The sequence below is a fragment of the Lepidothrix coronata genome, unplaced genomic scaffold, assembly GCF_001604755.1.
Source record: "Lepidothrix coronata isolate B3197 unplaced genomic scaffold, Lepidothrix_coronata-1.0 Scaffold33, whole genome shotgun sequence".
Taxonomy (NCBI): domain Eukaryota; kingdom Metazoa; phylum Chordata; class Aves; order Passeriformes; family Pipridae; genus Lepidothrix; species Lepidothrix coronata.
The window spans coordinates 6,314,558-6,329,528 of NW_016690213.1; the positions used below are offsets into that span (position 1 = coordinate 6,314,558).

Consider the following 14,971-nt stretch of genomic DNA (forward strand, 5'->3'; position numbering starts at 1 on the left):
TCTCTCATCTCCACACAAATTCCTGTCATGTTGCATTACATGTAAACAACTGAGAAACTTCATGAAATGCCTTTCAGTAAAAAACTCATATGGCTTTTCAGTCTGAACAGATTAATTGCAGTTTGTAACAATATAAAGTGATGCAATCTGATTGCAGTTTCTATTGCTCTTTAGGATAAAATATTTTATGTGAATGCAAAGCCAAGTTTTCTGCTGGCATGACTTTATTGAATTCCATGGAAAAATAAAATACTCATCTAAAATCCATAGTACGAAATACTAATCTAAAATCTAAAATCCATCGTGTACTGTTCTAGTAAATAAATTTTATAAGCTGTAAATTAGATGTGCCAGATCAGATTCCAGACCCCATGGAAATGTCCATGTCAATGAAGAGAGGCAATAGGAATATTTTGTTTTGGAGGAGACACTTCTGAATGAATCTTTTAGCACTTTATGGTTTTGAAAGGGTTTCCCACTTCCATTTTTTCAATGCCCTGTCTTCATCTTGACACTGCGCTCTTTAAATCTGCTTGTCATTCTCTTTAGTTTCATTCCTATGTACTCTTGAGTTGTTTTTCTCTTCTTCCTGCAGGCATCGCTCCGGTGTTTTGTAGCAGTCCTGTAGACCCAAGCCCAGAAGCCCTGCAACACAAGTTCTGCTTGCTGCCAACAGGGATAACGCAAGGAACTTCCATGAAACCTCTCCAGGTGCATCCCTTACTGTATTTTTTATAAACCCAGTTTTCTTTAGTTTTCTTTGTTTATTTTCCCAGTTTGCAGAATGCCATAATTGGGGGTGATCACCACTTGAAGAGGCCAGAAGTTGTCTGTGGTGTTTTGAATCCCATGTATCTGCACCAGGGGAAAGGCTGAATTTTTTTGGACAAGTGTGTGGGCTTGCCAATGCAACACCACTCTGTCCATGCTGCTGGACTAAAACTGAAGGTCACAAATATTCTACAGAAGGTGCCAATGTTTGATTGCTTGGCACCCATTTGAGTCATCAATATCCCAACAGAGTTTCAATTTTACAGGACTAGCATATTTTATGGAACAGGAGACATTTTTTATGTAATATTAGCAATATCACATTTAAGTGTTACAATACTGCCTGACACTGGGGACCAAGAGAAAAATACTTAATGGAAAAGTAGAAGCTGCTGCACTTTGAACTGAAGCTGTGTGTATTGGAAAGGGGGAGCATGTAGTTCACATCTCCGCTGGGACATGTTACATATAGATCACGATAAAGCAGGCTGCAGAATTGGAGATGTTTAAATCAGCATTGTAAAATCCTGAAGAAGTGTAAGAAAATGAGGAGAAAAAAAAATTACATTATCCAAATATTGAGTCAGTACTTTGATATGTGTAGAAATCCTTTCTATAGAAATAGATTGTTTATCCCTGTCCATTTCTTTAAGATAGCCTCTTTATTTTATGTGCCCACTCCGACTGGGTAGAAGCTTTCAGTTTTTGATGGGAGAGATTTTGAAATATGCTATTTTCACACTGCATGTAATAGCATGATTGGAAGGAAAATTACTGCAAATTCTTTCATTTCTGAGTGTGAAGATCTCTTCAATAGAACCACTATTGCTACCCATGTGGTTGGTCACTTGAGGGCTGTTTTTTTCATTTTATACAAGCAGATAGCTTGTATGCCATGACTCCTTAAGAAGTACACAGTTTCAATCTCAGATAGCATGTTTACATATAGTTTTTTCTTACTATGAACAACTTCAGATGAAATATTACTTAGTTGTCCAATAATTGCATGCAATTTTAGGATCAATTAATTCCCCTTTGAGTGACTTTATTACTCTAATGATTATTGAGGCATGGTACAGCATGTTCCTCCCATGAGAATGCTTAGCTGTTCTTAAGTCAGAGGCTGTTGGGAGTAAAAAAAAGCATCTGACAGAATCAGATTTTCATAAAATAAAAAAAAAGCACCCCTCATAAACATTTTTTTAGGAAACTTCAATGCTGTTTAAACGTTACTGATAATTTCTGCAGCTGGATAAACACAATTATTTTATAACTGTGGTAGAGCATGAGGATACTGGAAAAAAATGTGGCTTTATATTGAATTTTCCTGAACTGAGCTTCCTCAAAGCAGTATGTTTAACAAGTCATGAGGTGACTGCATGGGCAAAAAAGATACATAGCAGAGAATGACAGAAATCAAAACTAAGAGGAACGAGGTTTTTTTAGACCCACTGTGGTCATTTCCAAACCTTGCCAGTTAAGTTCAGTTCTCTGTATATAGGTCAGATTTAACCAGAACATTTATTTGTCACAATCAGCTGAGTATCAGTAACTCTGAAAACAAGGGATTTTATTTTCCTCTCTCTTCAGATTCTGATTTATCTACTGAGTGGGGGATGGATAATTAGTGGAGAACAAGTGCCACCAGCGGTGACCAAAAGCTATGGTCACCTAACCACCCCCTGAAATGCCTGATGAAGTACCCAGGAGTGCACATCTGTTGTGTGAAAACCCTGATGGTGGGCAGCACTTGGAGCTGTCATCAGCAACTGGTCCTTTAGTACTTCTTCAAGCAAGTGCTGCAAACACAGGGAGGACAGGACACCCTTTCCCTGCCCCTGCTGTAAAAGTGATGCACATAAATGAGTGAGCTCGATTGTCCCATATTTCAGGCCAACATCTTTCGCAAGCATTTCAGGAACAGCTTCAAAGGCATGCAGCTCGAACTAATGAGAAGCGTACAGGAGGTCAGAATTACTGTCTAGTCTTGGAAAAATCAGAATATATATTCTTTTTTCTTTTTCTGTTTTTATCAGGCATTTTTCTTTAAAATAGATAACCAACTTCTTTTATAAGAAACCTGGAAATGATTGCTTAAAATTAGTAAGTTACAATTCCAGTGAATGGCCTATCTGGAGCAGCTGGGTTTAAACACTCAAGGGAGAAGTTGGGGAAAGGAAAGGGAAAAAACAGGAGTACATGATTGTTTCTGTGCTGATTCACAGATCTGTTTGCCATCAAATCTGTCATTGTGGTGGTGACATGGACTTGTTACAGCTAAAAGCAAAGAATGCAGAAAGTAAGAGTGTTTGACCCTAAAGCCCAAAATACTCAAAGGTTTAGTGTTTTGAGTAAGGCAATGATCCAAAGCCTATAAAAGCAGAAGAAAAATAGCCTTTAGCTTCAGTGGGCATTGCATCAGGCCTTCAGATGACTGGCAATCAGCAGACTTCATGCTGTGTAATTCTTTATGAAAGAAGCGTTAGTTCTCCAACACACAGTCAGCTGAGGAGGAATAAGACATGCTGTGTCTTTGCAACTTACCCTTCTGGTCAGCAGACATCCTCATCACAGAGGGTGATGTAGATATTCTTGCACAACTGGTGAAAAGGCATCCAGCTGTGCTTTGCAACTGCTGCTTCTCGCTAAGCCATCACTAGAGAGAGAATTAGCAGACTCCATTGTCACATACCCTAGATCTGAACCCTGGGTTATATTTAAACGAGCATAGGAAAGAGTCTGAAGACTCTATGACCCTGGTGAATTGGGGGATTGCTTTTTCTAAACTGGAAGGCAAACGTCGGAAGATCAGATTACAAGTGACTACCCGAATGTTTTCTCTTCATGGTGGGTCAGCTGGAGTTCAGGCTCTGTAAATTCCAAGGAGGTGGTTCCAGAGCAGTTTAAGCACTTCAGCAATTCCTAGCACCGGTGGTCTCAGCTTGGGAAGGATTTCATAACATGTCTGAAAGCCAAAGGCTTCTTTGCTAATTTAATAAAGAGTGAACCAGTGGGTAAGTCCCTAGAAAATAGACTAAATCAGCCTAATTTGTTATATAATCCCTTTTTAATGTGGAGAATTAAGGTGACGGCAAGATGACTACGTGTTTAATTCTCCAAATAATTACTGGCGGGTATTGACATTAAAGATGGGAGAGAGTGAGTGAATTTCTGTTTGTAGTTTTCAGCACGTGCCAAACTCTTACTTCATACCAGTGAGAAAAGGCTGGAAGTTGTGTGTTCCATATGCATGAAGTAACAGTTGGCACAAATCACCAAGGGGAGAAAATTAAAAGCCACTAAAGCCCAGCAACCCAAACTGTCACTTGCTGACAATTTTTTGACTCTCTCTATGAAAAAAAAAAAAAAAACCAAACCAAAAAAACAATACATGAAGGCCTCATGCAGGGTATTCCACCTGAGTAAACCCTAGTGTCTGGTCCTCCTCAAGGCAAATAATGTGCTGAGAAGGCAGCAATAGTCTCAGTTTTCCAACCTCCTCCTCTAGTCCCTTGGGAAGTGCAGTCACAGACAGCCCCAGAGTGGGGTGAGAGTGGAGCAGGGGAGGATGACACTGCTTGGCTCAAGTTGGTTCTTTCTTCTCCTGGCACTCTTGGCCATGAAAAACCTGTTCTTCCCCATTGCTAGGAATGGAGGTGCTTCGTGGCTAACAGTGTCTGTCCTACTTGGGGCAACTCTGCCGTATGGATCAGGATAATGGAGTTTACATCCTTGCCTTGCCAGCACTGCTGGATTCACCTCAAAACAGCAGGAGATAGCTGTATCTGCACAACCTGCCTCTAACTCATGTGTCCTTACACAGGCCTGGGATGACTTTGGCATTTGGGCCATGGCTGCCAGGGCCCTGGAGGTACCAAGGGGCCCTACTGTTGTGTCCAGTCCTTGCTCAACCTTCCCAAGGACCAGTAGCCCATGTCAGCCCCCTGATCTCATCAGCTTCTGCCCCAGTGATGTCACAGCAGGGCCAGGCTCCATCTGCCCACAGATCTGCCCTGGCCATGGGCCCCACAGAGCCAGACCCACATCCCATCCTGTCAGCACATCCCATGTGGTGTCCTGGCCGTGGCCATGGGTTACATGAGTTACCTCATTTTTTGTTCAAAATTATGTCCTGTGCTTGTAGGATTTGATACCATCTAAGTCTTCCCTGTCACTTCTGTAAGTAAATATGTGAATAAGTATATTTATTGATATTCGAAACATGTATATGACATAGGGGGTAGGGTATACAGATGTATTGTGTATTGTTCACTCAGGAATCACACAAATAGATACTTTCCTCCTATTTTGTTCATGGCTAAATATTACTTGTAAGTCAAAGCTAGCTTGTTTAAAACACTCTCTTATTTTATTTTTAAAGAAAAAAATTGGTTTTGCTGTTGGCATGTTTCTGATTTTCAGACCATGATGATTTTCTGTGTGGCTCACTGTAGTCTTCCTACAACTGACAGCTTATTATCTTGCCTTATGAAAATCATGCGTGACTTCTGGGAGTCATCTATCAAAAGGAGAGAACACACAACATACTGAGAAGCTGGTACCTTCTCTCTAATTTTCCAGGTTGATGGCTGTTCAATGAACCTATTAACTGCCTGAAGTGACTTGCATCTTTACAGGTGTGGGACTGCATTGTCTTTCTTTGTTGTGTTTAAATGGCAAACGCTACCCCATGTAGTGTCCTGGTTTAACTTCATTTCTGGTCTGGTGTTTTCCAAATGCATCTGGCTTCACTCTCATTGGACAGTAGACTCCTTTGTGTGCCTTCAGAAGTAATGGATGTAGGTGAACATTCCCGCTTTCCCTTATCTCCCATTCTCTGAAAACTGCCTTGGTTCAAGGTTTATGCCTTTAAGTGGAACACTTAAGCACACACCTGGCTCTAAGCACTTCACTACTGTCATTTCACTGAACAGGGATGGATTTAAGTGACTACTTGCCAGAACTTCAACAGTTTCTTTTGCAGAGGTCAGATAAGATAAAAGTTAGGAGCCAGGTCTGACAGTCCTCTGCCTGGGGTTTAGTTTGCTTTCTGGTAGTGATGGGCAACACCATTCAAATCTTTCATGATACTCCTACGTAAGGACTGATGGGGCTCTAGGTCCAGCTGCTAACTGAAGGTTAAGGAAAGGTAATAGAGCATACTCTACTCTCATTTATACCAGGTAAAAACATCATATGAGTTGCTGGCCCTGTTCTTGTCTGTTTGTGCTACTGCAGCAACAAAAGGAGTCAGAAAACTGCAAAGGAGTCTCTTTGGCAGCCCTGTGCCCCTGCTCTGCTCCTCGTGCTGACAGCACAGCTGAGCACCAATGGGAATGTGGTCACTCAAAAGCTCTGGGCTACTAGTGTAGCCCTGGCAGGGCTAAGTGGCATGGCTCTGCAGAGACGCCCTGTGGCTGCTGTGGTACCAGGTGCTGGAGTCATGGACAAGCTGCACTTGTGCCCCTGTGCCACCCTGATTATAGTTGTGGCCATCTGGAATGGCTAAAACTGAGGCAAAAACTGGGCAACTTTGTTGACATGGGACTTTTAAGTTGTGTGGAAAATGACGGACAAGTTGGAGAAGAAGCTCACTAGTCAACCACATTGGGAACCCCTCTTTATGAACACAGGTGATATCTTTTGTGGCACTGCTTTGGATAGCTGTGTTGTGCAAATTCCCGGCTCTTTAGAGATCCAGTGGACTATCAGACAAAAAAAAACCCCACCACATTGTATGTCATTCTGGGTACATACTTGCTGTGAATGAACATAAAGACCTATTCATCACTCCTAGTGCTCACATAACTGACAGATTAAATCATTCTCTGGCTGTGATGATGACAGTGGTCCAATAGCTAATGCTGTCTAACAGTCTCCATTAGAAGGCCTTCTTTTTGATTGTTTATAATTTTGCCAGACTTCAGCTGCTTGAGCTGGATTTTCCCATGCCATATGTCACCAGAAACTGAAGTTTTGTGTGGAAGGGCCTAGATGAATAGTCATGGCATTGCCAAGCTCATGCATCACTGAAAAGTCACTTGAACACAAGTTTTCAGGGAATAGCTGTACATTTCTTATTTCTTGAGGGAGCAGGAAAAACATCTGGAGTTATATGCTCCCCAGTGGTCTGTGCTCAGGCTGAAGTTAGAGTTGCTGCTAAACAGCAAGAGGTTCCATATCCAAGGCTGTCAAGTTGCTAGATATTCTTGACACTTGTAACCTTTTGCAAACTGACCAATGTCTTTTGAGGTTGTACTTTGTCCACTGACATATTTAGTTCCATATTGTAGTCCATGTTGTCAACAGAAGTTGTTTTAAGCAGGCTGAGATTATGCTACCAGGGAGCACAGTTCAGGAAGATGGCGTCTAAATGGCCTAAGTTTTAGCACATGGTATTATGGCTTTATAGCTTTCTTCTGCTCACCCTTTTCCTTCTTCACAGCTGTCCAGTTGTCATATTTCTGATCAGCAATCCCTGTCATATAGGATCAGGACCAGATTTTCAGATCTCCATGCTGGTCTGAGCACCAGGCTGATGTTGCTAGATCCTGGAGGTCAGTTAGCTTGGCAGCTTTTAGAATGGCTTTTATTTGGTCCACTAAATCAACGTTGGTATTTTTTCCTCTGCATTTCCAAACAGTACTGCAGAGGTCAACAGGAAGAGCTTTCAGGCTGAAAAGTACAACAGCATTGTCCCCGGGTGAGGTGGTTGTGTTGGGAGGACATTTGGTGACAAGAAATAAGTGGCATGGGTGTGGGTCAGGAGTGAGGTAGGGTTTAACAGATCTAATGTAACTTTGAGGATGATATGTATTTCTGTGAGTAGTATCTGCAGATGACAGCTCAATTCCACATTGGGTGAAAACATGCTCTCTGATCTGCAGCCTATATAACCCCTTCTCATTCCCTACAGATATTTTTATTAAGTGAGCTTTACAAAGACCTAGAAAGAACCTCTACCTGTCACAAGAATCTTAGAAGGCTTATGTAAGGTCCCTAGAGCAGTTTTTCCTTAACATTATCCAACACGGAAAATTTCCGGATTTCAGTAAAAACTGTGCATGCTATGTTTTCCCAAGCTGGGCATCAATGTGAATTGTAGGAGCTATTGGCTAGGAAGTATCTAGAAGCAGACTTTACAACCACACAGAATGCTTTCATTTAACTACCCGTGCTACTGGACCTTCACATGATTTAGAGCTCTGACAAACCTGAATTCCCATTAAACTAGATAGCTTGGATCCAATTAGTGGCATTATCTCAGGAAGACAGTGTTCTGGATGGCCTGCCAACAATAGCTGGCCATTGACTGCTCTGCTTTGCAGGGGGGTTTGCAGGTGTGCTGTGTTCTGTTACAGCAGTGCCATGGTGTTACCAGTACCTTGGATGGCTCATTTAATGCTAGTTCAACATGTCAGTGCCATGCTGCAGTTTTAATAAGGTCAGCGGTAGAGGCACATCTGCAGTCGGCAATTTTCATCATTCTGCACTGCCAACATGGTGTAATACACTGTGCAGATCCTTAAGCCAAGACTTTAGGAAATTAATCTGGATCCTATAAACATTTTAATGGGAGGAAGCAAAAATACTTGCATGACCTGACAGATCTTTTTGGCTTATAGGTAGGACTTCATATGGAGGAAGTGGTCTTTTCCCTTGGTGACAGTAAAAGTACTTTATATTTTTGCTGCAATGGAAAGATCATGCATTATATAGATCCCATTGAACAGTATTCAGTAAAATGCAGATGTCCTTAAGTTTTCATTATAAACTTTATTTTATTCCTGTTCCTCACATTGCCAAAATCAGCCCTATTCACCTACAGCTTCACAGGCGTAATCTTATTCTGGGACCAGTTTTTTGGAAGAGTTAAAGGAAATTGGTCGAGGTGTTTAAGAGAGATGATGGCTAAAAAAAATGAGATCATCTGCTTGGAGAGTTTCCTAAAGACTTTTTGGTTTGTCATATCCTCAAAATTCATTTGCCTAGAGATTGAAAAAATATTTCAGATCTGTTGGTCTTGGCTAGAAATGGTGCCTTTGAATAGTTTTAGGCTGTCTGGTGACAGAATTATTTGGTTATTGAAAGTGGTTCCTGCCTCAGTGTGTGTACGTATATGTGTTATGTGCTCTTTGGAGATCTTAACTCAACTAGTCAGTGCCAATGTGCTCATAAATTTATGGTGTCATATGTCAGGTTTCTAAACAACTCTGCATGCATTCTAAACAGACATGTTTCTTCTCTGAGACTCATCCTATCTGCAGGTACTGCTGTCTAAAATCCTCACTTATGTGTTTCCTGACTCGCACTGCAATCCATGCTGAAGCTGACAGCATGGCTTTACAGTCCCTTCTGCACAGTCCCTGGAGACCTCTCCCAAAGCTTACAGCATTCAAAGCTCATTCTACTCATCTCAGTGTTTTTTCGTGTCAAAAAATTCACACCTGCCCTGATTTGTGCCAATGTCAGTCTCTGATGGCTGTGAGCCACACATGATGAGACTTAAGTCAATATTATTTTTCAGCATATGTGTTTTGTGGTTTATTTCTGGTTTTATGACAAAGTAAGTTCTGAGGCACAGTGGTCTATTTTTAAAGAGGATTTATTTCAAAATATGTGCTTAGAACTTTCTCATAATTGCATCATTTTAAAGATGATTCTTGAAGTGTGACCAAAACCAGAAGCGAACATTCATTAGACAATTTTCAGCATCTCTCACTCTAAAAAGAACATGAAATCTGGAAACAGTACGGTTGTGCTTTGCCACTGCACTAATGTGCTCTCCTTGGATCACTCACCCACTGCATCACCCCCTTAGTTTGTACTGAAGGTTATAGCAGAGCAACGTGAACAGTCAGGTCTGCCCAGCACGTACCATTGACTATGGGACATGGGACATGTCCCGTGAGACCTTGGCTTTAGTTAATAATGTTCCCAGACTTTAACATTTAAGCCTTGATCTTTCTGATCTCCTGACTTAGTTGGTTTTGTTGTTGCTGCAGTAAAGCCCCTGACCTACAAATTGCTGGAACCGTGTGTGTAATCAGAAGTATGATATCATTCTTTCTCTATCTATTATTCCATCAGCATCTGTTATTGACCACTGTTTGGAGCAAGCTCTTGGGCTAGATGGACCTTGGTTTTTACTCAGTATTAATGTTCTTACACTATATTCTCAGTTAAATAGTTGACTACTTGCTGAAAACAGGGCTAGGATCTTTCTTTGTCATTTTAAAGATTTAACAGTCGTTTTAGTGTTGTTTTTTTGGTGTGTTTTTTGGGGGGTTTGTTGTGTTTGTGGGTTTTTTTAAAGAAGATTTGGTATTTCTGTGCTCTGGATCTAGGACTTGAATCACAAGTGAAGCATTATGTTGAAGTCAGGGATAGGCTTTTCTCTCCCATTCTGGTTCAAAGTGTTCACTTCTGGCTCTTGACAACCCCATTTTGAATGTGCTCAGTAGAAACTATGAGGGGTTTTGCACTTAGGTGCTGTTGACAGTGATCATACCCTGACAGGACTGAGCAGGACGCTGCTGGTTGCAGACTGCTCTGCCATGCAGCACAGGAATTGACTGCAGCAGGACTCTCCCAGTGGCCTTTGTCTCCTGGGAATGAAGAACTGCCTGATGGGAAGGCAGAAATTACAAGTTTTCAGGGGCTTTCAAGAGGGAAAATGGGCTATGATGGTAAGAAGGTGAGATGTAAAACTGACATCTAGATGAATTAGGGGGGAGCTGGAATATGGCTGGCTTCATAATAGCCTACAGATATGATAAAGAAAAGAGAAAGGCCTTACAGCAGGGAGAGAGGAGGATGGACTGTGTGATTCTGGAGAAGACTTCTCTGAAACCTGGAGCTGAGCACAGGATTCCTGAGTTATTGACAGTTATTGACTCACTGAGAGACAGGCTTTCACTAGAGGGAATCATTAACTCCACCCTTCTATCCCGAGACCAAATTGCAATCATGTCATCCCAAGCTATCATTGATATTGAAGTTTTGTCCAATGACTAATCTAAATCTCCCAAGCTGTTTGGTTTATGCTTCTTCATGTTTTATTCTTCCTGATCTTTCCACCAAGGACATATTAGTTCCTTTGCAACAGCTTTTTAGTTGAAGATTATTAACCTTCCTTCTTCTTGGTTGTTAGTTCTTCAGAAAAAAAACTCACATTTCTCACAGTCTTCCCTCATGTTTTCTGGACCTCTGTCAATTTTTGCCCATCTTCTTTGCCCATTCTTTCATCTCTTTCTTGAAGTACAGTGCACTAAACAGGTCACAGTCTTCCAGGTGAATCTTTGACTGTGGGGATCGGCCCACATGGACTCTTTCAGTAGTCTTTAAGACCCTTTAGACATCCCAATGGCTTTGCCATTCATGCTTGTTCCACCATAGTACCCTATCTTTTCTCTTGTGAAGTGGTACTTAAACAGTTTTGCAAGTACAGATGAGTATTTCTGTGTAAGCATTTTTTACTACTGTATTCCATCCATTTTGATGACTTCTCTAAATATATCAAGATCATCTTAAATTCTAATTTTTTTTATCATCTGTAACATCTGCAGTCCTTCCTTGCTTCATCTGCAAGACTCATCCTTCATATTCCATCTTCTATGCCTTCATTGAAAACATTAAATGAAACTTGATCTGAGACCAAGGCCCACAGAATTCCTTGCAAAACACACATATTTTGATAGGTTTTGATGGAATTACCCTCTGTATACAATTTTCCAACTAGACTTGACCTCCTGCCCCTTCCCACAGCAGTTTCATTTAGATCACAGTTCACTAGCCTGTTCATAAGGATATTATAGGAAGTACTGCTAAAGGCCTTGCAAAAATTAAATAAAAAAAAATAAATTCAAGATATGTGACATCTGCAGCTAGTAATTCAATGTCCTTTTAAGACTCTTAGAGTGAAGTTGCTGAGGCTCAGACTCAGGAAGACATCTAACATAACTGGTTACTCTCTAAGCAAGTTTTGCATATTTTAGGCTGAAATTTTACCATCTAAATAATTGCATTGTCTGGTTGCTGTTGACCTTTTTAGTAAAGATTGATGAAAAAGGGAGAAAAAAAGGGCATTAAACTCTACCACTTCCTTAACATTCTCTGCTGATAGCACACCCTCATCATTGAGTACTGGTCCAAACTTCCCTTTGTTTTTCTCTTAACACCTTACCTGTTAAATTTCTTTTATTTTTGGTAAGTTTTGCTAGTGGCATCTAGTGCATTTTGTCTTTACTAACTCCATAAACTCCCCCACACACACCCTCCCATGAACGGAGTATTGTGCTGGGTTCTCAACCAGCTGTCCTAGTTTCTGCTTTACAGATATATCTCTCTCTTCTGCTTGAGGTCAATTAAAAGGTTGTGAATTAGCTGACTTCTGCAGAATTTCCTTACATTCCCCTAAAATGCCATAGGTTGCACTTGGTTTCTTATTAACATTTCTTGAATGAACTGACAACTCTTCATAATCTGTTTTTCCCTTAGATTTGTCTCTTCTGAGATCTTCCCTACCAATTCTCTGAGTTTATTGACATCTGCCTTCTTGAAATCTAGTGCTGTCAGTCACTCAGATCAAGTGGCAGAAGATGACACTATGTTAGCTGCAGCGCTGATTCCTTGTAAAATGTCATATCTGGCAGCAGACTTTGAGTCATATGTTACACTGCCCTCTACCTACATGCAAAACTGCTGTTCAGCAGAGGGAGGTTGTGACAATTACAGTGTGTACTGGCACATAAGATTTAGGCTGCTGTTCAGAATTTATCATAGAAAAAATGTAACTTCAGATAAACTTTCTGTAAGGCATTAATAACTGCCCTTAAAATGAATCTCCATTAATGTGGATAGAGGAACTGCACTAATGAAGTGTTTAGAACACAAATTCCTTGTGATAATAAATAATCCAGACTAAGGTATGCAATGATCCTTGCCCTTCTTTGTTTACTAAAAACTTCAAATGCTATGCAGCTATTTCATGGTGCAATGGACAGACAGTGAGACTGTAATGGGGGAGAGGAAGTAACAAGCAATAAACATCACCTTAAGCAAAAATGGCTGATCAGACCATACTGGACCTGTGCCTTGTAAGAACAGTGACAGAAGCTCTTACTGACATCTAATACAAAAGCAGTAAGACTTCAGGTCCTCCTGAAACCCTCCAGAACTCTTTAGTGTTGGTTGAGACCACTGTAGATACCTCATGGCCCTTCTCATAGGTCAACTAGAAATGGTCAAGAAGTCAGGCCAAGCCTGGTACTTATATTGGAAAGCTTCCTATTACACAATTATTTTAATGACAATATTACTATGGGGGTTTCTTTACTATCACTTCAAGTCGATTTGGATTCCTTTAACAATGAAAATTAATTACCAGTAACGAGTCCTAGCTGTAGTCAATTTTATGACAGATATAAACTAATAAAAATGTGGGCATCATGCTATCAATATGGTGTTGGAAGACAGAGGAGCAAGCCTTTCCTGTAATCAGAATACTGGTGATGGTTTAGAGAAATCCAGTGGTTGTTGAACCACTCTATTACATGCCACAGGGACCTGATGTGTGGTGTCCATACGCTATCTAGTGGCTCTGTCGATTATGACATTATCCCTGAATTACTCTTCTTCTGCTTGTGAATTGTAGTATTAAAAATTATGTTAGATGAAATCAGGGTTCATAAGTCTGTAACCATTCCCTAATGAATCTAAGACATTTTGAGGTCATAAGTGAATAATGAAAAAAACCAAAAAGGTAGTAAAGCCTGTGTGAATATGCAGACAAAACTCTTGATGGGGAGTTCTAGGCAGTCATTCCTGTCACTAACAGCATTCTGATGGGCACTGGTCAAGCAGTAAAGATCTTTCTCTGTCATATACAGATTATGTTCTAGATTGACTACTAAAAAAACCCACTCAGTTTAGGAGTGCTTCAAATGCTTAAGTATTTTCTTTAGTTGCTAATTATACAGTATTTTGTAAGCTAAAAGCAGATAATCTAAATACTTTAAACTGTGCACATGGTATACAGTAGTGCAAGGCCAGATGTGTTCTCCTCTAATGGGGAAAGCTAGTCTCCATCCCTTGAGATCATAGACTGGGAAGATGTGAAGACCATGCACAACAGCAGTCTTCTGTTTCTGCTGGGGTGTGACTGACCTTCAGTAAAAAATACACCCCTTCTGCTTTGTTATTTTTCTGTAAAATCAAGGTAGTACTGCTATATGGAAACTATAACAGCTTTATAGTTAATGAGTACTTCTGTTGTAAAGGCTGTATTTTCTATTATTCATATATATATAGGAAATAGTGTATTTATATATGACCTGTATTAGCACATTTAGGGGTTTCACATGAGTTACAATTAGCACAAAACTTAGTTATATTTAAAAAAAAAAAGTCTGATTCATCATCACCCTCAGCAATTTTGTGCTTTTCTACTTAATAACTGAGAAAGCTCCCTAGTCAACTGTTAAACCATTTAAGTGCACTTAATTACATATGTGTATTTGTTTTAGGAGGCTGAGTAAAGACATGATGATGCAGGTTTCATGCTGGGTAACATTTCTTGAACTGTTCTTTCTAGAAAAGCAGAAATTTTTTTTTGATCTTTTTTCACACATCATGAAATCAAAGGTACTAATTTTGTTCTCATGTTTCAGTAAACTGTTTTTCTATTTATACATCATTCTGAACCCTTAAAACCAAGTTTCAAATAGTTGGCAGAAAATGTTCACATTACCTGCATTTATCACAATAATTTCAAATATAAAGCTTTTATGGTGCATGTCTTTTTCCACATACAACATCAGTTGATAAATATGTATATAAATACAACATATGTGTATATAAATGTGCCTTACAGGCTTGATGAGAAAACCATGATTTTTAAGAGCCAGTTCCTTGATCATTCCAAAGTAACCCAAAATTCAGAGCCTTATGCATTGTGCTAATTTTGACTGGGATAGAGTTCATTTTCTTCACAGGAGCTAGTGGTTTGGATTTGTGTTGAAGACAGTGTTGAAAACACAGGGATTTTTCATTACTGCTGAGCAAAGTCTGTGCAGAGTCAAGGTCTTTTCTGCCTTCCACCCCACTAGGGAGGAGGCTGCGGGTTCACAGAAAGCTGGGACAGCACACAACCAGGACAGCTGACTCCAACTGACCAAAGGAATATTCTGTATATGCTCAG

The 14,971-nt window shown here is 40.2% G+C and overlaps 1 long non-coding RNA gene across 1 annotated transcript; it reads right to left on the bottom strand.

The window, feature by feature from the left end:
* Positions 1 to 564: 564 nt before the first annotated feature.
* LOC108495709 lies at positions 565 to 4,681 on the bottom strand. The gene is made up of 3 exons (XR_001874214.1): positions 4,591 to 4,681; positions 3,316 to 3,427; positions 565 to 645 (listed from the first exon to the last, which is right to left on the bottom strand). It is a non-coding gene; the product is annotated as an uncharacterized LOC108495709 (long non-coding RNA).
* Between the last annotated feature and the right edge of the window lie 10,290 nt (positions 4,682 to 14,971).